General features: G+C 45.7%; 1 protein-coding gene across 3 annotated transcripts in view; it reads right to left on the reverse strand.

Moving 5' to 3' along the window:
- PLPPR1 (phospholipid phosphatase related 1) overlaps positions 1-23,279 on the reverse strand; it is a 174,818-nt gene that overhangs the window by 141,731 nt on the left and 9,808 nt on the right. The window contains exon 1 of one of the 3 annotated variants that reach the window (XM_089779164.1): positions 19,044-19,197. The exons of the other annotated variants lie outside the window; for them this stretch is intronic. The gene's annotated coding sequence lies outside the window, so the exon portion shown is untranslated. Of the gene's footprint in view, positions 1-19,043; positions 19,198-23,279 lie in introns of those variants that run through there. 3 annotated transcript variants of the gene reach the window in all.

Raw genomic sequence — 23,279 nt, forward strand, 5'->3', positions numbered from 1 at the left:
TCCCGCTGCCCCCGTGCTCTGTGGCTTTGCTCCGGATGCCTGTGGTACAGCAGCTGGGGCGCTGCCGGTTGGTCCCGTAGTGCCGCTCTGGGCGCTATAGGACCAACCCGGCAGCACCCCAGTTGCTCTGCCCCAGGCGTCCTGATTCAGCCACTGCTGGTCAGTTTCAGCAGCGGCTGAATTAGGACGCCTGGGGCAGAGCAGCTTGGGTGCTGCTGAGTTGGTCCAGTATCGCCGAGGAGCGGCGGCACTACTGGACCAACCCAGCAGCACCCCAGCTGCTCTGCCCCGGGCGTCTCCAAGTCAGCCGCTGCTGAAACTGACCAGTGGCTGACTACAGGAAGCCTCTGCCCCGGGCTTCCTGGAATCAGCTGCTGATCAGTTTCAGCAGCAGCTGACTTGGGGATGCCTGGGGTTCTTAAGTTGAATCTGTATGTAAGTCAGAACTGGCGTCCAGATTCAGCCGCTGTTGAAACTGATCAGTTTCAGCAGCGGCTGAATCTGGACGCCAGTTCCGACTTACATACAGATTCAACTTAAGAACAAACCTACAGTCCCTATCTTGTACATAACCCGGGGACTGCCTGTACTTGTCTTTAGTAACGTCCTTAATGATAACAAAAACCCAGGCCCGCTAACAGGGGGAGAAGGGGCAAAGGGGGCAGATGCCATGGGGCCCGGGGATTCAAAAGGGCCTGTGGTTCTCGGCTGCCACAACTCCCACAATAACTGCATCAGCCAGAACCCTAGACCCCTTAAATTGACACTGGAGTGTAGCAGTGTCCTCCAGGTGGCTCTGAGGGCCACCGTAGAGCCCCTGCTACCCGAGGCCCTGCCCCTTCCAGGAGAGTGGAGCTGCTCCCAACAACCCCCCTCATGCCAAGGGTCCCAGCAAGGCTGTCAACCCCCCCTGCAAAAACCACTTGTCCCTATCAACTACTTAAAAAAACTGTAAAAATCTTACAGTAGGGACATTTTTCTCATCCAGTAGGATGTGTTATTTATTACTTAGCACTTCTCACAAGCTCCTCCCTTGCTCAAGTCACCAGAATTACACAAAGTCCCACAAATTACCCAGTGTGCTACAGGATGAACCTCTCGAGTCTGGCACTCTTGAGACCTGACCATTGCCAAACCAGAGAATTTTCTGGAACACAGGAGATCGATAGTGTCTAGCAGCATTACCCGTACCTCCATGGCTCACTGTGCTCTGAGAAGACATTCAGGGGTAAATTAGAGCTAAATAGCAGCACACAGCACTGAGCCAGGACTGGTGGCTGTAAACAAACTTTATGGGCCCGCAGGAAAGTTGGCCACACCCGTGATAAGCGGACATCTGGCTAACTAAAATCATGCTGGATCAGGGATGCAGCTGGACTAGAGAGGCTCAGCCTGTATATTATCTCTATCTAAGCACACTTCCAACTCACTCACCTCCAAGTGAAGAAGGGAAATACGAGGTTATGAGACACTGGAGGACTGCAGACTACAGGTGTAAGTGACTAGTCGACTACCCAATAAGCCTAGGCTTAGCCTAACCTAGTCACTACTCGACTAGTCGCTTCCTCTCCCCCTTGCTACATCTGTATCAGAGGAACCTAGGCAGGGGAGCAGGAGCCGATGCTGGGGGGAGCCAATGTTGGGGGGAACCGTGGAGGGGAAAGGGAGGCAAAGGCGCAGTGCGGGACTTGTAAATTTCAAAGGGAGAGGCGCAGCAGTCAGGACCTGGTATGGGTTCCCTGCTGTGCCTCTGAAATGTACAAGAGCTGCTCATGGCTCTTGTACATTTCAAAGAGAGAGGCGCAGCAGGATAGCAAGTGTTCCCCTTATCGTCTACTCAGTTATCTGATTAACCTAAATTTAACATCCCTACTGCAGACCAAGAATTAGAACATGGCAGAGATACATTAACTGAGACTACCTGGAGGAAATTAATCAAGTTCTGTGGAGGCACAATCACTTGAAAAGATGGGTCCCCCCAGTTCTTACTGATGCAAGTAGTCCCACAAAGATAACCTGAGGCTGTCTCTTTGGGGAAGGGACTGTCTTTTGATTCTGTGTTTGTGAAGCACCTATCACAAAGTGGTCCTAATCCCTGACTGGTCTCAATACAAATAATGAGCAACAATTAGTCAGGGTCAATTCTGCAGTCTTTAATGACATAAAACTATCAACTCTAGTGGTAATTTTGCTTCAATAAGGACTGGAGGATTGTGTCTTCTTTACCTAGGCCAATTCCCATAAACATATGACAAGAGTTAAAACTAATCTCCATTTTCCATGGGATGGCAATATTTAATCAGACCCAAACTAAAATAAACATGCCAACAGCACGTACCAGGAGTAGTCATTAGGCAAACCACGGACCAAATCCAGACTTCTAGAAGCTTTTGGAATAGACCCTGAAATCTTTTCATTTATTTATTATTTTATGATTTTCTCTGGAGTCTGGATCTTGGCCAAGAACTTTGAACCTGACAAAAAAATTACTGACTCTTCTTGGCATACACTCTACTTGCTGGTTTGCGTGTTTCCCCTAGAGTTTGGTTACCATGCCACAGAAGATGTTCTCTTATAAAAACAAGTCAACGGACTGAACTTTTGCACAGGTGAAATGTGTGCTCCAGTCATAGCGTACCAAAAGCTGAGCCTGTGCAAATGGAGTCTGTTTGGAGGCCTCTACTGGGAGACTAGGCCATTGTGTATTGGGTAGAAACGGGCATTTCACTGGGATAATTTTAAACTGATGCAGACTTCATGGGTGCCCAATTAACCATTCCAAATGTGAACACTTGCCAAGAGTGTTACTTGCCATTCTTATAATAAGGTATGAGCCATAAGGGAACATGTAGCCCAGGCATGTAGCCCAATGGCACTGCCTTTCTCCCCCCTGACTATGTGGGGGAGGGGTCATCCAGACGAAAATTCAAAAAGGTCAGCGAACCCTAGAAACCTAATAAATCATGAGAAAGGTTGTCCAAATTCAATATACTGCTGGGTTAGCCAACCCTAGTGTTAAAAATACAGACGAGTCGTGTTTTAATAAAGAAGTAGATGATTGTACACACAAGCTGGATTGCCAATGCATAATACAGCATAATAGCAAAGCCGTGCGGACGGAGCAATACACTTTTTTCCAGCTTCTTTGTTAGGTTTGAATGATAGAAAGTGACAGAGTGGAAAAACCTTCCCAAGCCTGACTATTCACTTTCTTTGGAAATAAGAAATCATTCAGCCTACTCTCTTTCAAGCACGTAGACACAGCAAGCTGCTCGTTCTTAAATGTACTGAAACGTGTCTCGTCCCAGAAATAGAGCAGAAATGTGCCCCTGATTCTGCATTCGACATCCAAACAAGGTGGAAAGATGAAAGGGATGCCACTTGAAGACCACTGCCCTTTAGATTGGAGAACACGTAACCCCCAGCGTGACAGTGGGGGCCACTCTGCAATTCAAAATTGTTTTCATCTTCGGCACAGTCAGGGTAATGAGACAAAAATGGATTAAAGGCAGGATCTGTGACGGAGAACAGAATCAGTTTTACTTGCCAACAGCTTAATAAGAGCATGCAGTTTTGCAGTTATTTCTGTACAATGTAACTACAATTTTCTGCAACTTTCCCCATTCTTTTGTTTTCAGGAAAAATAATTATATTACTACTGCCTTTCAAGAGATGCATGGCGGTTCTTGTTTAGCACCCTCTTGGCTGAAATAACATATTATTGTTGTCAAGTACCACAAAATCCTGCCATTATTATGGAAAGCCACATATCGATGAATGATGCTAACAGAAATGTTTAAGCTGAAATGCGAGAAATTTCAGAAAATCATATACAGGCAGAGCAGCCCGATTCTAGCTGAGTATATACAGAGAGATGTCTGGTTAAAAAAACCTATACCAGGATCATGTACTAGAAGCCAATCAGCCTCTTTCACGTTTCTAAGAGACTGCTCTGCAGTTCTTCTGCAAATGACATTGCGGAAGTGCAGGCTATGACTTGGCTGTGGGAGAAATGGGATAATCCGCAAGTCCTGTATTTGTGTAGATGTGGCTACCCCGAGCCAGTATAAATTCTGACAAGTGATCACTTGTAGAACATTAGCATGGAGTGACACCACCTTTACAGCATGTGGCTGTCCCTTCTGGCCCTGATGTTACAGCCATGTTGGCAGAAACCTTTTGCGCACTTTTGCAGTAATTAAATGCAAATCTAACCTTCAAAAAGACCTCAAGTCATTGCTCGTCTTGTTCCTAACCTGAGACCATGAAAAAAAAGATTAGAAATAGGGACTGGCTTCTAAATAAAGAAGTTTGTGTGTTGACATCTTAGCTGATCACCTTTAAAAAAAAAAAAGCTATTCAGAACTAATCCCGCAATCTCTACCATGAATAAGGCACAACTGCAGAAGACCAAATTCTGCCCAAAGTTACACTTTTGCATCTTCACCAATTCCATGGAGATGAATGAGGGAAGACTCAGACCATGAAATCTGAGTCTTGCTTTGTAATTTACACCTTATCACTTACCTTTAAACTGTTTGCTTTATCGTTCAGTGTTCCCATCTTGTCAATAGCTCAAAAGACACATATATTGTATAAATATTTTAGTACAGTGTATGAACTGTACCATTAAAACTGCTTGGAAAAATGGTTCTATTAACATTCTGGTCATTTTTCTTTCCCGGAGTTCCTTAAAAACTAATATGGCCCTCAAGTTTAGGGCAGATCCTTGCTTGCGTAAAACAGCTTAACTACATAGATAATTTATACCAGATCTGCCCATGCTCAGTAAAATTTCAAGCAAAATCATCTTTATCCCCCTGTGACTTATGTATTTGCAATGTATCTTTCATTCATAATTCCTTGTATTTTCCCTGTCACTCAGACTGTACGTGTCCATTATTCAAAGACAGATAAAATAAATACATAACTGTCAAAGCTGTTCCCCACTCTGGCACTCTGAATGCAGAAGGTGAAGGCCCGCAAGAGAGCTTCAAAACCATCCTTCTACAGGCACTGGTTACAAAAACTTCCCCCCAGAATCCTAATACAGGCAGTCCCGGGGTTGCGTACAAGATAGGGACTGTAGGTTTGTTCTTAAGTTGAATTTGTATGTAAGTCGGAACTGGTACATATTGTAGGGGAAAAACTAGCCAAACATTTCTCCAGAGCTCAGTTTTATTCTCCCACACCTCACTTCCCTCAGTCCTTTATTCTCAAGCTGAGGTGTCTGCTGAGAAAAGCCGCTCCGCGTCTCCCTGGTCTGCTGGGGGGGGGGGCGCAGCTAGTGTGGGGTTGCCTCACCCCGTTTGTAAGTAGGGATCCGATGTAAGTCGGATCCATGTAACCCAGATCCATGTAACCTGTACACAGATTTGGGGGAATTTGTTGCCACCATCAAGTGCTTTTTGATCACTAAAAAAAAGCAGGGGTGAACACTTGAAACCACCTCCATGGGTATTCCAAGCTCTTTTTCCCAAAAAGAGCTTGAAAAAGAAAAGAGGAAAACAAGCTGAAGTCTTGGTAGCTGACCCCGCAGGCAGAGGCATGCAGATACACACAGACAGACCTTTCAGGACACAAGAATCAAATCCTCACCTTAAAAAAAAAAAAATAAGGTGATTTGTATTACAAAAACAGAAGATAAACTTGATAAATCATACTTGATTGCTAGATGTTACAGAGCAACCAAGGAAAATACATTAAAAAACAGAGAAAAGTCTCGGCACAATGCTTAGATGGTAATAAATGGGGAGGGGAAGCAGAGATTCACACAGAGCAGTTTAAACCCAACCACAAAATAATAATAAAAAAATTACCCTGAATGCGACTGGACTCACATTTCCCTGGTTCTCACTTCTAATTTTCTCTTTGTTCAATCCGCTTCCACGCCCTGAATTCCATGGGGGGAGAAGGGGCATGGTAGTCCTGCCTGGGTTTAAATCATTCTGTGCCTTTCAACTCCTGGTATAACTCTGTCACCAAAAGAAAGCAGGCAGGGAACCTATATCCAATTCAAATTTTAACCCTCTATCTCGACTGGCTCTCCCAGCCTCCTGGTTGACACCTTTACTAGGTACCTGAGATAACCCCTTAGTCCAGGGGTGGGCAAAAGGGCCTCCACAGGCCGGATGTGGCCCAGCAAAGCGGGTTGATCTGGCCCGCATAGGCCCTGCCACTCCCTTGCCCCCAGACCAATTAGGACCTGGGGGTAGGGGAGCATGCAAAGCTTCCTCCCATCCTGCCAGGAGCACGGAGCGCTTTGAAGCACTGCGCTGCTCGCAGGGCAGGAGGAGACATCACACGCTCCCCTGCCCTGCCAGGGGCATAGGTGCCTAGTGGGAAGTGGGGGGACAAAAGTCATGGTCTATGGGTGGGGAATCCCAGAAGCATCCTCGCCCCACCCCTTCTGGGGTGGCCCCCCCCCAAAAATGATTGCCCACCCCAACCTTAGTCACTGGGTGCTGGTCAGCATTTCCCCTGTATACGACAAGAACAAACAAAGTAAAACAGAAAGGGGAAATTATAGAACGGGCCGATTGCTAATATCAGTTACACTAGGGTACATCCAGAATAACTCCATTTAAATCACTGGAATCATGAAGGAGTGTGGCCAGGATCAGAGTGAGTAAAATCTGAACCAATGTTATTCCTATGGATTTGAAGGGGAATAATTGAAGACAGACTTTAGCCTAGCACCTGACTGGTCTGCAAACTAAGAGTTGATAGACAAAAACTGTATTAAGATAGGGCATTCATTTTAATGGGATTAGCCAGACAAAAAAACCATCTCCATCTGACTGTATAATACGGACATCTTTTCTACTGACACATTCAGGTTCAGATTTCATACACGCGGCAACACTAGTCTTGGGTCCTAAAATGGGAATTGTACTTTTTATAAACTAACAGAGGCTGGTATCTGCTGCATTCAATACGCTGAACGCTGCATAAGCGCTACTGCTTCTAAAAATACTGTGGGGGTAGGTAGAAAACAAGGCTAAAACCCAAACACACGAGGAGTGCACGTAAGAAATAAAAGAGGAAATAAGGGTACCACGGAGTCATCAGTTACACCCCACTGATTTTAGAGAACACGTTCTGAACATCTGACAGAAATCACCACGCAGTCTGCAGAAGCAGCACTGTGGCTTGATGCTATACCAGGTGAAGTGATAATGCAGGACACAGATGGATGTGGAAACTGACAGCAAGGCTGCCCCGCTCTTCCTCCTCTGTGCAGCCGCTGTAGAGCGCTCCCTCCTCCGGCAGCAGGTTAGGCTGTGGGAGGAGGAAACAGTGCTGGGGGAGAGGCTCCTTAGCAGCACCTTGGCCATGCAGTTCAGGGCTGGCTCTGGAGGCGCCATTGCTGCGGCCATGCACTCCAGGGCCGGCCCGGGAGGCGCTGCTGCCATGGCACCTCCGGGACCAGCCTCAGGTTGCGTGGCTGCAGCAGCAGCAGCAGCAGCAGCAGCACCTACGGCCTCCAGGGCTGGCCCGCGGATGCGTGGCTGCAGCAGCGGCGCCTCCAGCCTCCAGGGCTGGCCTTGGACTGCGTGGCCGCAGCAGCAGCAGCAGGGCCTCCCTCTGGGGCGGCCGGGAAAGCGTGGCTGCAGCCATTGCAGCAAGGGAGTACGAAGCCAGGAAAGGCTCCCTCTCATGCCCAGAACCCCTTCCCCCCCAAAACCTGGCACCCCCAGCTTGCTCCAACACCCTCCCTTGTTTTTGCAGCTTCTCTCCTGGCCACATCTTGCATGTTCCTGCTCCCCCTCCACCTGGCCAGACACCCTACTCCCTACAAGCCCTTTGAATAGAAGCTTAATCTGTTTCATAATTTCAATTAAATCTTTCTTACTAGCTGCAGGTGGTTCAGAAAATAGAGTCACTGTACCCAGCCTGCCTTTGCCTCTCCTTCCCCCCGCACACAGAACCGTGAATAACTTAAATCCCAGTGCGCCACTTCTGAAAGGTTGCCGACCCCTGTACTAAACCATAAGATCAGCACCTTAATGTATTTATTAATGAAGTGGCTTTAAGTAGGACTGCTATTGATTTTAAAGAGTATCACCAGCACTTGGACCCGTGCATAGAGGCGAATAAGTCAGATCTCCGCACTCCACCTCTGAAAGGTTGCTGGCCCCTGCCTTAGTGCAGTGCCCGGGAGCCAGAGACGCACGAGCCCTGTCAACTGCTTCTATTCAAAGGGCCTGTGCCTGCGGGGCAGCTGCCAGGCAACAGGTTAGCAGCGGGGCCAGGAACTGCCAGCCCTGTGATGTGAATTCTAAGCCTCCACCCCCAGACAACTCTGGAAGGAGGCTAACCCCCAGCACCTTCCTGTCTGCTCCAGGTCCCTTCCATTGTCCAGAAGTCAGGGAGCAGGGACCCCAGATCAACCAAAGCTCCCGGCAGGGCAGTTCTCAACCCCAGCCCCTTCTGCCTGAGGCCCCTCCCCCTCCACCCGAGGCCCCTCCCCTTCTGGGTCGGCCCGCGGCCACTTCCGAAATTTGTGAAGTGGCCCCCCCCTTCCAAAATTATTGTCCACCCCTGCTCTAGACAAAGGGAAACCTATATGGAACCTGGGTTTACAGCTGCTTTGTGCTCTCACGAGAACCAAAAAACTGCTCTCTTGTACCTCTGAATCAGGCCCTTTGGGGTTACCAAAAGCAAACCATGTGGTTGAGTTTGCTTTTGTATATGGACAACCTGAAATTGCACAGCGCTCTCTACCTTCATAATTGCATTGGAGTAGAACTGGTGAGGAATTTTCCAACCATTTTTCCCCCCCATCAGAAAATGCCAGTTCGTTAAAACAGGCACTGTTGAAAGGAAAGTGTAGATAAGTTTAAAAAATGAAGCCTAGGTAGGGCAGAGAACATATGGTGAGGCTACAGAAGGTGAGGGTGGACCCAGCTAAAAACTGGGGTAAAGGCTGTGTTTTGTGGGGGGGGTTGGACTTGGATACTCTTCAAGGGGTGGACTTTTTTTTTTATTAGTGACTTCACCAAAGTCACTGCAGTAACCAAACCATCATGCAAGGTTGGGAGATCTAATCTGAGTGAAGGAAAACAGAGGCATCAGCTACCCACAACCCATTTCAGGTAAGTGGTATTGTACTGACTGAATTAAGGGCAAATCTCCTATCAAAGCCTTTGACGGCTTCTAGTTTTTAACATTATTTGAATTGCCAACAGAAGTATATGGCTAAACAGGTGATTAAATATTTCATAGAAATCTGGAGATATCTGTCTGGACCTGGAGGCCTTCCAGAAACCAGAGATTCAATAACGTGCACTTCTTCTGCTACTTCCTTTGGAGCTCAGTGCAAGTCATAGAAGTGAAAGAAGCACAAACCTCTTCAAAAATGTCTCAAAGGTTTTGATGGGCAAGATGATGTAGCTTGGAAAGACAGAGGTCCCTTATAATTAGTATTTTCATGTATTGTAAATGGAGAAGCAAACTAAACTTGGTTTTTTAATGTCTCTTCTGTTGAACTAAAAATAAAAACAACAACAAAACCCCCAATCCAAAAACCCTTCTCTTTAAAAAGTAAGAGGGCTCCCCAGATCCAAAAGTGATCTCTCATAGTTTTGTTTCGTTTGCAAGTCTATGCCGTTAGCACCCACTGATGTCAACAACACCAGTAAATACATAGTACAAGGGAGAATTTGCCCTTTGTGTGTTAGATTAAAAAAAAAACTGCTTGTAAACTGCCCTCCGTCAAACAAGTCAACAGTGGTTATTTTATTCCCCTTGTCTGATCTTGTGTTTTCTGAGGCTTGGGAAGCTTGTACTTCTCTGATTAGGACAATCAGACACTCTGGGTGAAATCAATGGCACATTTCCCACTGACTTCAGTGGAGCCGCGATTTCACTCTCTTATACTTGGATTGAAGTGGACTCTGCCTCTCTCGCCTTGTGCCAGTACTATTTTCAGCACGAAACTGTTGATTAAGCACATTGGTAGCCATGGCTTCATTCATATGACAAAAGCGGCGAGGAGTCCTGTGGCACCTTATAGACTAACCGAATTGTTGGAGCATAAGCTTTCATGGGCAAAGACCCACTTCGTCAGCTGCATGGACCCACTTCGTCAGATTGCAGATTCAGACTAACACGGCTAGCCCTCTGATACTTGATTCATATAACAGATCTTTATTCAGTATAAAAGGCTAAGATAATTCTGAACCTGATGTAAGCGCCTGGAGACCCTCTTTTGATCACATTAATAAGGAAGAGACTTGGTGATGAGTGAATTGAGTTAATCAAATAATACAGACTAAATTCAAAACCAACTTATTTTGCAAGTCAAAGCTAGAGGGTGACTAATAGATGGCTGTAGAAATAAAGCTACGCACCCACAACTTTTCTTCTGATAAAGGAAAAGGAAATAAAAATGATAAAACTGGTAGCATGCTTTTCTGGTCTGCTAAATCTGTAATGCTTATAGGCACTGATTCAGCCAAGCACTTAAGCATGTGCTTAATTTAAAACCCTATTTAAGTCCTACTGAAGTCAGTGAGATTACTCCCTCGCTTACCTTAAAACACAAATAAGTGCTTTGTTGTACTGGGGTTATAGTTTTCACACGGGATTTTATCTAACTTTTAAAAAAAAATATAGAGCAAATACTCTCATCAGAAGTTAGGATAACTATTTTCTTTCTGTAGCAGTGGCTTATTTTATTATATTGATACAAAATTTTCTCTTAATTCTTAAATTCTTCACAGATCCATTCCTATATGCTTAATGCAAGGCACCTAATGCCATATTCAGATACCCAAGGCAAAAGAGGCCTGATTTTGAGCATATGCAGATCCCAGTGACTTCAACAGAAGGTGAGGACATTCATTGCCTTTGAAAAAAAATCATTCTACGTTTATCGAGGCAATGAACTATGAAGTTAGATTTAGGCAGCCAGATTTGTGCCCTGATTCCTTTTTAGCTGAATTCCATTATAAACATATTGTTAAATTATCTACTCCATGAATTATTCTAGTTATTGCTTAGGCAAATGGTCCAGACTAGTTTCTTTTGCTATACCCCTTGACCATTTACGGTTCTACCCATGGGATATGTCTGAGCCCTTCTGAATTTCTGAGTTCCCCAACTGAGAACAATAACTTCAATTTCTGTTCTCGCAGCAACCGTTTTTGAGCTGTTTTTTAAGCAGTGCTTTTTTTTTTTTTTAAACCTGCATTTGTCAGAGACGAGCAGATAACTGGCAACAAACCAAGATCTGTGAACCTATGTTCCCCTCTGTGTGTGGAATAATTGTTGTCAGGTGCACCAGGGCGTGTGCAGATGTGCACCACCAATACATGCTGCTGGCTGTGGTAAGCTGTGGGCGCTCTGCCAATCAGCTGGGTAGCACCTAAAACTCTCCTGGGCAGTCACCCAGCTCCTTAGCTTACAGGGAACACTGCTGTTAACTTCTGATCGTGGAATACCTGGCAAGGCAAGCCTCATCAGTGCAAAGAGGGGCAAGATTTTTCACATAACTAATGCTCATGAGTCTATAAAGCAAATTTCTATAAAGCATTTGGATTAAATTAAAAATGGAGACAGACATAAAAAGGTTTGCTACATATTGCAGAAAAAAAACTAACGATACACAATCCTGTAAATGAAGGTCACATATTGTAAGCTTTAAAAGGACTCTGGAATTTGTTCACAAGCCAGCCAAATGAGAAACCCCAAGCTTTCCCTGCAGAGACACAAATGTGAGATTTAACAGATTTGAATGGCTCAAAGTCCTGTGAAATTCACTGAAATGAAGCAGAATTTTTCAAAGCTATGTACTTATACCTTATTTACAGCCAATTTTAATTTAGTGTAAACTGTAATTTCCCATTGTACCCAGGACCACCCTGGGCCCGGGAGCGTAGTGCTGCCCCCGGGCGGCGTAGGGCGCATGCGTGGGCCTGCCCGTGGGGCGCAGGCCTGCCCCCCCCCCCAGGGCGCACGGCGCATGCGCAGCCCAGCCCGGCCAGCGCTGCTGGTGCGCACGCTGGGCCATGCAGGGCCCTGCAGCTGTGGGAGGAAGGGTGCTGCTGCCCGGCGCCGCGGGGCTGGCGCTACGGGAGCCGGGCACGCGGCTCCTGATGGCAGCTGTAAGGGACGCCGCGCGCCCCTTACAGCTCCTATCAGGCGCCGTGGGCAGCTGCCCGGCTCGCCCATGCCTCTGTACGGCCCTGATTATACCAGTAGCATTTTATCATGGAACACCACACCAGCATTGTAACATTGCAATGTTTTATACTAGTACTTTCCAGTAGAATTTTTTTCCTGGCTCTTTCTTTTGAAGACACTTTACTTGCTTTTGAGATGTCATATATGGATTTTAAATCTATCCCTCCATACTTCACTCATTATTGTGGTAAATGAGCATTTGGTGCGGCATCCCCGAATGAATGGCATTTTAAAATATGACAATGGTACTCTATCTAGGGCTGTATGTTAAAAAACACTCAATGTTGTTTTAACTCTGCTCCCATTGACGTCCACAAGAGTTTTACTATTGACCGTAATGAGAGGAGAATTAGGCCAACGCTGAATGCTTTTGAAATTTCCATCCGTCAAATCTAATCTGTGTTCAAGTCATACCTACGTGACTTAACACTTGCACACTGTGGCCCAAAAGCATCCTCTAGCAACACATTGTGTGATTGCGTCTCTATTGTAATCTAAAGCAAGTGTATGCTACAGATTTATTTATAATTCTTAACAACTGCTTTCCAAACAGATAACACAGCCGGATTCCTGGGGGCAGGAGAACTTTCCCTTTCATGTGAAGGGCTGGAGCGAATATTGAATTAGATTTCCTGTGCTGGACCAAGGTTACATGGGAGCTGCAAGCTACCATGCTACGAACAACAGTGTGGCTGCTGCAGTGTGGGTGTGTCTTGGGCTAGCGATTCCAATATAGATCTAGGGGGCTAGTTGCCTTGTACACAGCTGGCTATCTTATGCCACCGCCCGTATTGCAACATCCACAATCCTACTTTTAGGGCAGTAGCTACTCCCAGCTGCAGTGCAGGCAAACCTTAGGCTATCTCTATACTTACAGAGAGATTGATGCTCTGGAGATTAATCTTCCAGGATTTGATTTAGCAGGTCTAGTAAGGACCCGCTAACTTGAATGCTAAGGGCTGCCCCACTGGCTCCGTTACTCCACGGGGTTGCGAGGAGTAAGGCAAGTCAAGAGGAGAGTTTCTCCCACCAACCTTCTGCAGTCGGGCTGCCCCAGAAATTTGGTTTAAGGTACGTTGACTCCAGCTACACAATTCTTGCAGCTGGAGTTGCGTATCTTGAATCAAATTTCTCCTCCAGTGTAGACCTGGCCTAAGACCAGAATAACCCCTGATACAAAAACATCCAAACTGCATCTCTTTGCACCAGTCTGGCCCCTGGCACCCTGGGGGATTCATCCCAGGAACTGCAAGATGGCTGCACCACCATCTGTCCTGGATGAGACTCCCAAGGGGATGGGGAAGAGAGAAGAAAGGCTCCCCTTGAGTCTACTGGTTAAGCATTCAGCACATTCCTTATCTCCCAGCTGTGCTTCTTGCCTAGCAGTGCTTTGCTCCAGCTCCTCTGAGATCCCAGTAGGGAAGAAACTGATGGGTACTTTTGCAGACAGGCAGGCAGGTTAGTATGGACCCTGGGCCAACTGGGCATTGTGCGAATTTCATACACAAGCACCGTAATGGTATGTTCCAGTGTATTCTTTGGGTCTGCAAAGGAAGCTGCAGTAACCTTCTCAAACTCGCTCCTAAAAAGGAGCTGCTACTCCCACCTACTGGGTCATTTACCAGCTGCCTGTTTTCTCTGCCATTGCGAAGCTGTAATGTTGCTGCTCTTGTGTTAATGATCTCTTGCCATCATGGGAGTGTAAATGCCTTGCAAGTGAAAGATGCTTGCTTCGCCTCCTGTTTAACCCCCTCCGCTAACAGTCCTCATCCCGTGTTCCTAATGAGAAAATTCTTTGTTTAAGCAGAGAGGGGCAAAACGTTAAGCTTTCCATTCACATCCTCATTAGTTTTAATGCAGAGTGAAACCTCTGAGGTTCCCTACTGAACCTTTTATCTGCCACTGTTATTCTGGAGATTTCTGTAGATGAAGCCAAGTTGGGCAAATAGCACAAAATGTTCAGCATGGACGTCAACTCGAATTTTAAAATGAATTTGCATCATCCGTGCTCCTCTTCCTTCTCCCCTCCTCCCAGCGATCGCATTTGGCTTACTTCATCATTCCCAGAACATGAATCCAAACACTCTTGTGGAACTGGCTGACAACATGGGCAAATCTGGGATTTTGATGGAAATTCAAGTACTGGAAAAGCATCAGCCAACACCAACACACATTTTTGGCTAAGGTGACACTAGGAGGCTGTGAAAGGGCAGGGAACTGAACCCAGGTTTCCTGAGTCTCAGACTAGCACCTCCACCACTAGCCTCTCCTTGTATCAGAGGCAGCAAGAAGGGCTATATGTAGTCATTAGGATTAATCTGGCATATCAGTTAATCAGGTAAACAACCACACACTAACATCCCTAATACAGGCACAAGAAACTTCATCCTGGTTATGATTGTAGCCACTTATTATTCGGCTAGACCATGATGTGTTCCTTTCGCCTGATGCACATGACCTAGAAACGCATAAGAGAAATCCGGATTAACCAAATGAACAACCACAAACAAGAGATGAGCAATTAAAAAACAAAACAGATGAGGCTGAGTAGTCACCTTCAAAGAGTGAGGTGAAAGAAGGTCAGCTTTGCTGTGGTAATAATTTACCACCTATTATCAAGTCGAAAATAGGCTTACAGCAGTGTAACTGTGTTCTACTCTCGTTCCACTTCAGCACCAGCACACAGATCATGGGGCAAGATGCTCACCTAATGTAAATTGGCACATCCCCGTTGAACTCAGCCCTTCAACTCAGATCTGGTTCTTCATTCTCAAGGCAGAACTTTTTCATTACAGTCCAGAGGATGAAATTAGCCATGTCTCCTTGGAATCCCCATCCCCATGACGGAGGCAAACCACTTGATTTTGTTTTATTAGCATGCCAACTGAGAAGAAGTGTTCATTGTGAAATCAAAGAAGCATGACAAGCACATTAGGCGATTTGCGCTGTAATAAAGTTGCGGAAGGAGCAATGTCGGGAGGTGTCACAGCGTGGGTGCAGCACAAGTAGAAGACCACACAAAAGCAATCCTAGGAAGGCGAGAGGGAGGAGGACACAATGGTTGGAAGGATGGCTCATTTTGTGGCCTCAGCAGGGGAGAGAGACAACCTGAGTGGAACAAGTTAAAGCAAAGAGACCAAATGGAGGCGGATTTAAAACCCTGTGCCACTTAAGAAGAGGTGTGCGAGTTCCTTGACAAAGCAAGGGAAAACCAGTACAGGACACTGAGGGCCAGATGTTGCTCTCCTTTACATGCGTTCAGCGGGGCTGCACTTCTGTAAGTGAGAGCAAAGCGCAGCTTTGGTTATTCAATAGCCAAACACGGCTCTGGTTGCAGAAAGAAGAACTTGATTGTCAGCAGAAAATAATATTTGTAAAGCTAAACCTCAAGGGTTCTGCAGGAGGAGAAAGGTCAAAGAGCAGGCATTCAGAGATAAAGGGAACGATGACAAGGAGAAGAGACGATCAAAAAAAATAATAAAGTGCTGAAATATCTTATCCTACAGCCTTTATCTGGAGAGCACAGACCTTGGATGGCAGAAACAATTTAGCTGCCAGTGGTTAATATGTCCATATGAAGTATTTGTTCATCTGAGGAACTGCATGACAGCCACGTCCTGCAACAGAACCGCTTTGTGTTAACAAAATAGAAGATGTCTCTGCTTCCTAAGAGCACACTCCTGTGCTGTGGATTAATGGAGTAGAAGGCCGAAGCAAGACAGTACATGGCAATATCTGAACTGAGTCAAAACTACAAAAGCATTTAGCCAAAACACACTTCAGATTTTGAACAGATCCTTTTTCATTTCTGATCGAAGCAAGATGTTACTGGTGTTTTCCATTTTGGTGAGAGAAATGTTCCTTTTCAAAAACTGAAACAAAAAATTCCTCTAAGCAAAAAATCTGTGGTTTTGATAGTGTTTTAATAAAGATTATTGAAGAGAAAGAAGATGGCCGAACATAGCGGGGTAGAACGTCTTTTAAGCTCCTCCCTGTATTAAGGGTAGTGTGGCCCTGCACTGCGATTGGACAGACCTAAGATAAGGGATAAAGCGACTCCCAAACACCCCACAGAAAGATCAGCAGGCTATACCACCCTAACACCCAGGCTGGAGCCCCACCAGCAGCATGGCCTCATCTCATCCCTTCCATATCCCCCAAAATCCTGAGCAGCCAGGCAAGGCCCAGTCAGTCTCTCTCTCCCCAGAGACTGAAATAGCCCCTGTCACCATGGCAGCTCAGAGCCTGGGCCCACATTCTGAAATTGAGCCACTGAGGAAGGCAAACCTGACCAGGGTATTTTTCTCTTCTGTAGCTCAAGGCATGTTCTCTTCAGGACCCATGCAGTTCTGTTCTCTCTTCTCTAATAAATACACAATTTACTGACCCTAACTCATTTGTTTTCCCTTCCACACACAGTGCAGCGACTTCATTCTGTCCTTCCGGTTTCTTGTATCATATGCTCTATCCTAATAGGGATCCCTGTTACTCCAGTTTCTAACACTTGCGCCAACTAATGCCTTACAATAAGACTGAGTTAATTGTACAAGCAAATAGGGATATAAAAGCCCGTGTAATTGGTCAACTGGTTAAACATGAAGTTTACTTCGCATTTAATTGGTTAATCAATATTCCCTCTCTGCAGCCAGGCAAGGGCAGCCCACCGCCACAGCCTGCGCTTACAGCCCCCCAGGACCGCCGCTGGCGGTCAGGGCTGCTCCAGGCCCCCAAAGCAGCTCCTGTCCACAGTGGGCCCCACAAGGCTGGAATAGCTCCCTGCCTAGCCCTCACTGGCTAACAGGAACTGGTAAGTACCACTGATTAAGGATGAAGCTTTCCAGTTAACTAGTTAACCTTTCACATCCCTGCTAGCAAGAAGTACCTTGTATTCTACCACGTAATGAGTAAATGCTCCTCTTTAGACTAAACGGCTTTTAAACAACTCTTTTGCGTTATTTCACAGAATACTAATATTTTAAATGGCCTTTTCTATGAAACTACTGCAAAGAGCATGCCTGTTCTCTACTAGCTCCAGAGTGAAATTCAGCATGAGGCAAAGACAAATAGGGTTTAAATGGCATTGAGAGGGACATAGCCATTCTGCTAAACTGTTGTGCAGGGATGAAATCCACCCATCGGACTTAATGGGGTTTAAGAGATTGATATGCCCCCGTGTGAATTCACAATTTAATATTAAATGCATTGCTATGCATATAGTTATTCAGCATCTTTGACAATTACCATTGCCAAAGACATCACATTTCTATGGCTGCGAATGCTGTTCGCAGCTATCGATAGTCTTTAGAACTGACAAAGGAATCATATTATCCGGTAACCAACTCTTGTTGATCTCTCCGATGCATAAACATGTCTTTGAATACCTGACGCCATCTTGCTGAGTTATATGCCCAAGAAGCCAATCATCAAATTAAGTCATCTGTGATGAGATACATCCATCACAGCAAACACAGTGGCAGCAGCACTTTCGATTATATAAACGGACAGTGGGAGGGGGCGAGAAGAAGGACTTTAGATAAATGAAACCTGACTATTTTAAAGGGACGGGAAACACTAATAACGTAAGAAAACATCAGTTATCTAAGAAAAACATCCTCACTGTCAAGGTAGTTAAACACTGAAATAAATTGCCTAGGGACACTGTGGAATCTCTATCCCTGGAGATTTTAAGAGCAAGTTAGACAATTACCTGCCAGGGATGGCCTAGAACAGAGGTCCCCAACCTTTTTAAGCATGAGATCACTTTTTCAATTTAAGCACAATCCAGGATCTACCTCAAACCCAAATACCCTTGCCCCGTCTCCTTCCCACCCCTTCTCTGAAGCCCTGCCCCTACTCACTCCATCCTCCCTCTCCCATCCTCACTCGCTTTTATCAGGCTGGGGGTAGGGTTTCGGGGTGCAGGAGGGTTTCAGGACTGGAGCCAGGGGTTGGAATGCGAGCTCCAGCTGGGCACTGCTTACCACAGGGGGCTAAGACAAACTCACCCCTACCCTGACCCTGCACCACTCCCAAAGCAGCCAGCAAACTCTCCCCATCCCTGCCCCCCTCTGCTCTGTGGAGATGGGGTACAGGGTAGAGGGAGGGACACCCTGACATCAGCACTCCCCCGTCCTCTTCCTGTGCCCTGTATGGCAAGCAGAAGGCTCCCAGGGATGAGGGGCACCTCCAAGGCAGAGGGCAGGAGCAGCACGGCAGTGCTGAGAGGGGAAGATGAAGTGCCAGCACTTGATAGCCTCCTGGCCAAACCTCTCAGGATCACCTGTCAGAGGTTCCAAGATCTACCAGTAGATCCCGATCGACTAGTTGGTGATCACTGGCCTAGAAGATGATACTTAGTCCTAACTTAAGGGCAGGGGACTGGACACGGAGGCCTCTCAAGGTCCTTTCCAGCCCCATGATTCTATTATATTATTCAAACAAATAGGGCCATGTAAAGCAAGGAAAGTTCTGAACAATGAACTCATTTAAAAAAAGAAAACAACTGTCCTCCAGCTGGATCAGCATTCGTCCAACAGAAATGTTAATTGAAAACGAACAGTTAGGATGAGCTTTAAACACACACAATCAATTCTCAAAATATTTAACAAACAAAGCCCTGATTTAATCAAAAATACCATTACTGACAAGTTGACAAAGCAAAGCCCAGCTGGGACACCAGCAGTATAAAGCGCTCACTTTAGCGGCTTCATATCACTTTCACTCTATTTTCCTATGAATTGAGCTTATTGATGCTCCTTTCTTGGTGATCAATCTTACCCTGCAATTCACAACAACCCAAGGGACAGATGGGGAACATGAAGACAAAGGCCCATCTACGGAAGATGGCAGCTTACCTGCATTAATGTGCTCAGATGCTGCCAGCGTGACAGACTGACTCGCCACTAAGCACACACATTTTCTAGGGCAGCTTGTCAGTTCATGTCCTCCTAGGCCCAACTCTGCTAACTACGTTGAGGTATGCTGACATATGCATTGACACAGCCTTGGACACAGACGAATAATACAAATCCCAAAGTCCTGTCAGAAAACAATCAGAATAAGATAATTAAACTGCCTTCTGCCCTTATCAAGAAAACACACCATGTATTGTGCTCACACCCTCCACAAAGTCATTTTGTCTAACCTGAAATAGGACACAAAGCACCAGTCATTTGACAAATAATGAAGTAGGCAGTGTAATTAATTTTTCTGGATGTTCTGTAAGTGCTTACAGACTGCATGAGATTATTGAATGGGATCCCGCTACAAATGAAATAGCTGACCTTAAAATGGCTTCTTAAAACATCCTGTCAATATTGCTTCCAAAAAGATGGGCTTTAGACTGGGTGGGCTACTCTTAACTGCAGATCTTCCTATATTGAAAAAAATGCAGAACAGCAAGACAGGACATGCAAATCCCGAGGTATACAGATCTTGCGGAAAAAGGAGTTTTTGCGCAAAAAGAAAATGTCCATGCTACTTGGTTTTGCGCAAAAACCCCCGAGCAAAAATAGATCAACAGAAAACATGCAAATGAGATCGTGACTCATGCAAACAAGTCCCTCATTTGCATATTTTTTGCCAAGAAAACTCGTAGTGTAGACGTAGCCTCAGTGAATTCTGCAGAGTGGGCTCAGGTGCTGAATTAGATATATATATAGTACATCCTGAGCTGGGTTGGCAAGATAGATTCACGTGGCCTCTTAAGTCATTGCTTAAAGAATGATCAAGTCTGAATGGGACATCTCATTTTCTTTGCTTTCAACTGCCTGTGCCCTTCTGTGTGTCAGACGTTTTCCACACTGTTTCTCAAATCCATGGGTCATTGGCAGCTATTGCATGTGCATGAGAGAAGTGGCAGATGTACTGTATTTGGCAACCTAATATGCATGATGGCCGATTTCTAGTCACTACTCTGACTAACAAAAAGCAGGACTATGCAGCACTTTAAAGACTAACAAGATGGTTTATTAGATGATGAGCTTTCATGGGCCAGATCCACTTCCTCAGATCAAATTGTGGAAGACAATAGGCATGACCATATATACCAAAGGGATACAATAAAAAAAAAAGTGAACACAAATCAAATTTCAGAACATAGGGGGGATGGGGTGGGGGGGAAGGTAAATGTCTGTGAGCTAATGATATTAGAGGTGATAATTGAGGAAGCTATCTTTGTAATGGGGAAGATAATTAGTGTCTTTGTTAAGACCCAGGAGTAAAGTGTCAAATTTAAGCATGAATGACAGTTCAGAGGATTCTCTTTCAAGTCTGGTATTAAAATGTCTTTGAAGCAGGCTGCAGGTAATCAAGTCGTTGAGACAATGCTCTTTCTGGTTAAAATGGCAAGAAACTGTTTTTTCTTTGTGATACTGTCTGATATCCGTTTTTTGTGCATTGATTCTTTGGCGAAGTGTCTGCTATGTACATTGGACAAACTTCTCAGATGAACACTGATGACAATTTATATTTATGGATGAGCAGGCATATGTGTTCTTGATCTTATAACTGAATTGGTTAGGTCCAATAATGGTGTCAGCAGAGTAAATAAATGGACAAAGCTGGCAACAGGGTTTGTTGCAAGGAAAAGTTCCAGGGTTGGTATTAGTGTGGTATGTCCTGTGATTGTTGGTAAGAATCATCCTGAGGTTAGGTGATTGTCTGTAGGAGACTATGGGTCTGTCTCCCAGAGCGCCTCAGAGTTCAGTATCCTGTTCTACAGAGTTGTAGTTTATTGATAATGTGTTGGACGGGTTTACGTTGGGGGATATAGGTGATGACAAGTGGTGTTCTATTGTTGGTTTTCTTGGGTCTGTCTTGAAGTAGACGGTTTCTGGGTATTTGTCTGGCTCTTTCAATTTGTTTTTTTATTTCTCCGGGTGGGTAATTGAGGTTAATAAATGCTTGGTAGAGATCCTGAAGTTTCTGGTCTCAGTCAGTGGAATTAGAGCAGATGCAGTTGTATCGAAGGGCTTGGCTATAGACGATGGATCGTATGGTGTGTTCTGGATGGGAGCTGAAGGCATGAAGGTAACGGTATGAGTCAGTGGGTTTTCTGCAGAGAGTGATGTCTAATTTTCCATTGGTGATTTGTACTGTGGTATCCAGGAAATGGATCTCTCGTGTAGAATAGTCCAGGCTAAGATTGATGGTGGGGTGTAGGTTGTTAAAAATCACCCTCCCCCCCCCCCCCACCCCCCGTTCTGAAATTTGATTTGTCCTTTTTATGTGTGTTCACTTTTTTTTTTATTGTATCCCTTTGGTTACTGTCTGCCTATTTTCTTCCACAATTTGATCTGAGGAAGTGGATCTGGCCCATGAAAGCTCATCACCTAATAAACCATCTTGTTAGTCTTTAAAATGCTACATAGTCCCGTTTTTTGTTTCAGCTACACCAGACTAACACGGCTACATCTCTATTATTACTCTGACCATGATTGTGATGACTCCCTGTCACTGAATCTTCCACAGCTGCCATGTGGGTGCAGTGCCCAACCCACAACCTCCTAGGAATGTGCTGTGGAATCTAGCTGTGAGCACCTTCACTGTTGGTGCTCGGTCCTTAACGCACTACATGTCACCGCAGCCACAAAGCTGAGACCAAGACAGGTGATATCTCCCCGAATCGTGGTACTCAGTGCTTGTGTCAAACAGTTTCAAGGCACACAGGATGGCAGGTATGGGCTACAGCCTCTTTGTTTGCCTTAGCTAAGGCCTTAGGCAGCTGTGGCTTTCCTGATTTGTGCTTTCATTCTGTTGACCTCTGAAGAAATGTTGATAATCATGGAACCCCATTAAGGGGCTGTTGTATGTTGACACATCTCCTCCTGCCTCCTGAAATAAAACGAAAGGCATGCTCGAGATGCCAGAGGTGTGGTTGGCTGAGTGATGCAACAATGTGAAATTAGAGCTGTTTGTGACTCACACTTCCACAGGGAAGACCTGTACTTCCCTGGAGTACAGACAGTGGAAACTGGAGCTTTCTGATTCAGAAGCTCAAGTACAGCATGAGCAAGTGCAGTAAATAATTCCCCACCTCGCTCGGATCTCTCTCAGCCTGGACATGGACACAGCAGCTCGGAGGACAAAAGGCTGCGCAGTTCACTGATTCCAAGACGAGATGGAACCTTTGTGAGGATCTTGTCTGACCTCCTGCATCGAACGTCCCCAAAATTCCTGCCACACATCCTTTAGAAAAACATCCCATCTTGCTTTACAATTTGACAGTGATCAACCGTAGGGAAAACCAGCCCTTGTTCTTTTCACCACGAAAGGGGCCAACAATGACAGTAGATTTTATGATGCAAACATCTGCCTCCTAGCAACTGAAACCGTCAACTCATACTGTACTGGTGGCCAAACACCAATTAGATCAGTGGCTTTCAACCTACGGGTTCCACCCAGTATGGGGTGGTGAAATGTCAAGCACTGGGTCTCCTTGCTGCTGGTTGACCAGTGCGGGTGCTAAGGCAGCTACCTGCCTGTCCTGGCACCACAGACTATGCTGCTCCCCAGAAGTGGCCAGTAGCAGATCCAGCTGATTAGTGGCCGGGGAGAGAGAGGGAGCGCACAGAGCTCCGTAAGCACTAGCCCTGCACTCCCATTGGCTGGGAACCTGCTGCTGGCTGATTCTGGGGCACAGCATGGTCTGCGGTACCAGGAGAGGCAGGAAGCTGCCTTAGCACCCCCGCTAACCGAGAGCCGCTCAAGGTAAGCCCCTCCTGCCAAAGCCCTGCCCCACCCTTTATATCGCACAGCTCACACTCCAGTCAAATTACGTTGGGTCGCAGGCATCAACAATTTTCTTCAACTGGGTTATGAGGGAAAACAAAGTTTGAAAAGCGTTGAATTAGATGTTCACGTTCACTTCTGGGCTACCTGGCCCACGTTCCAATGGGTGACCCAAAGTAGAAAAGCTCTGTAGTTTGTTAAAACAATCTCAGTTTGTCTTAGAAATCTCCTGCGACATATGAGGAAGAAGTGTAATTGGCCTTCTTCAGAATGTGCACAAGTATTTCCTTCGCTGCCTGTAGAATTCTGAGCACTGAAATTGGAACAAAAAATATTGCGGGGATGAATTCATCAATGGT

This window comes from Pelodiscus sinensis, chromosome 6, assembly GCF_052426305.1.
Source record: "Pelodiscus sinensis isolate ZL-2025 chromosome 6, ASM5242630v1, whole genome shotgun sequence".
NCBI lineage: Eukaryota > Metazoa > Chordata > Testudines > Trionychidae > Pelodiscus > Pelodiscus sinensis.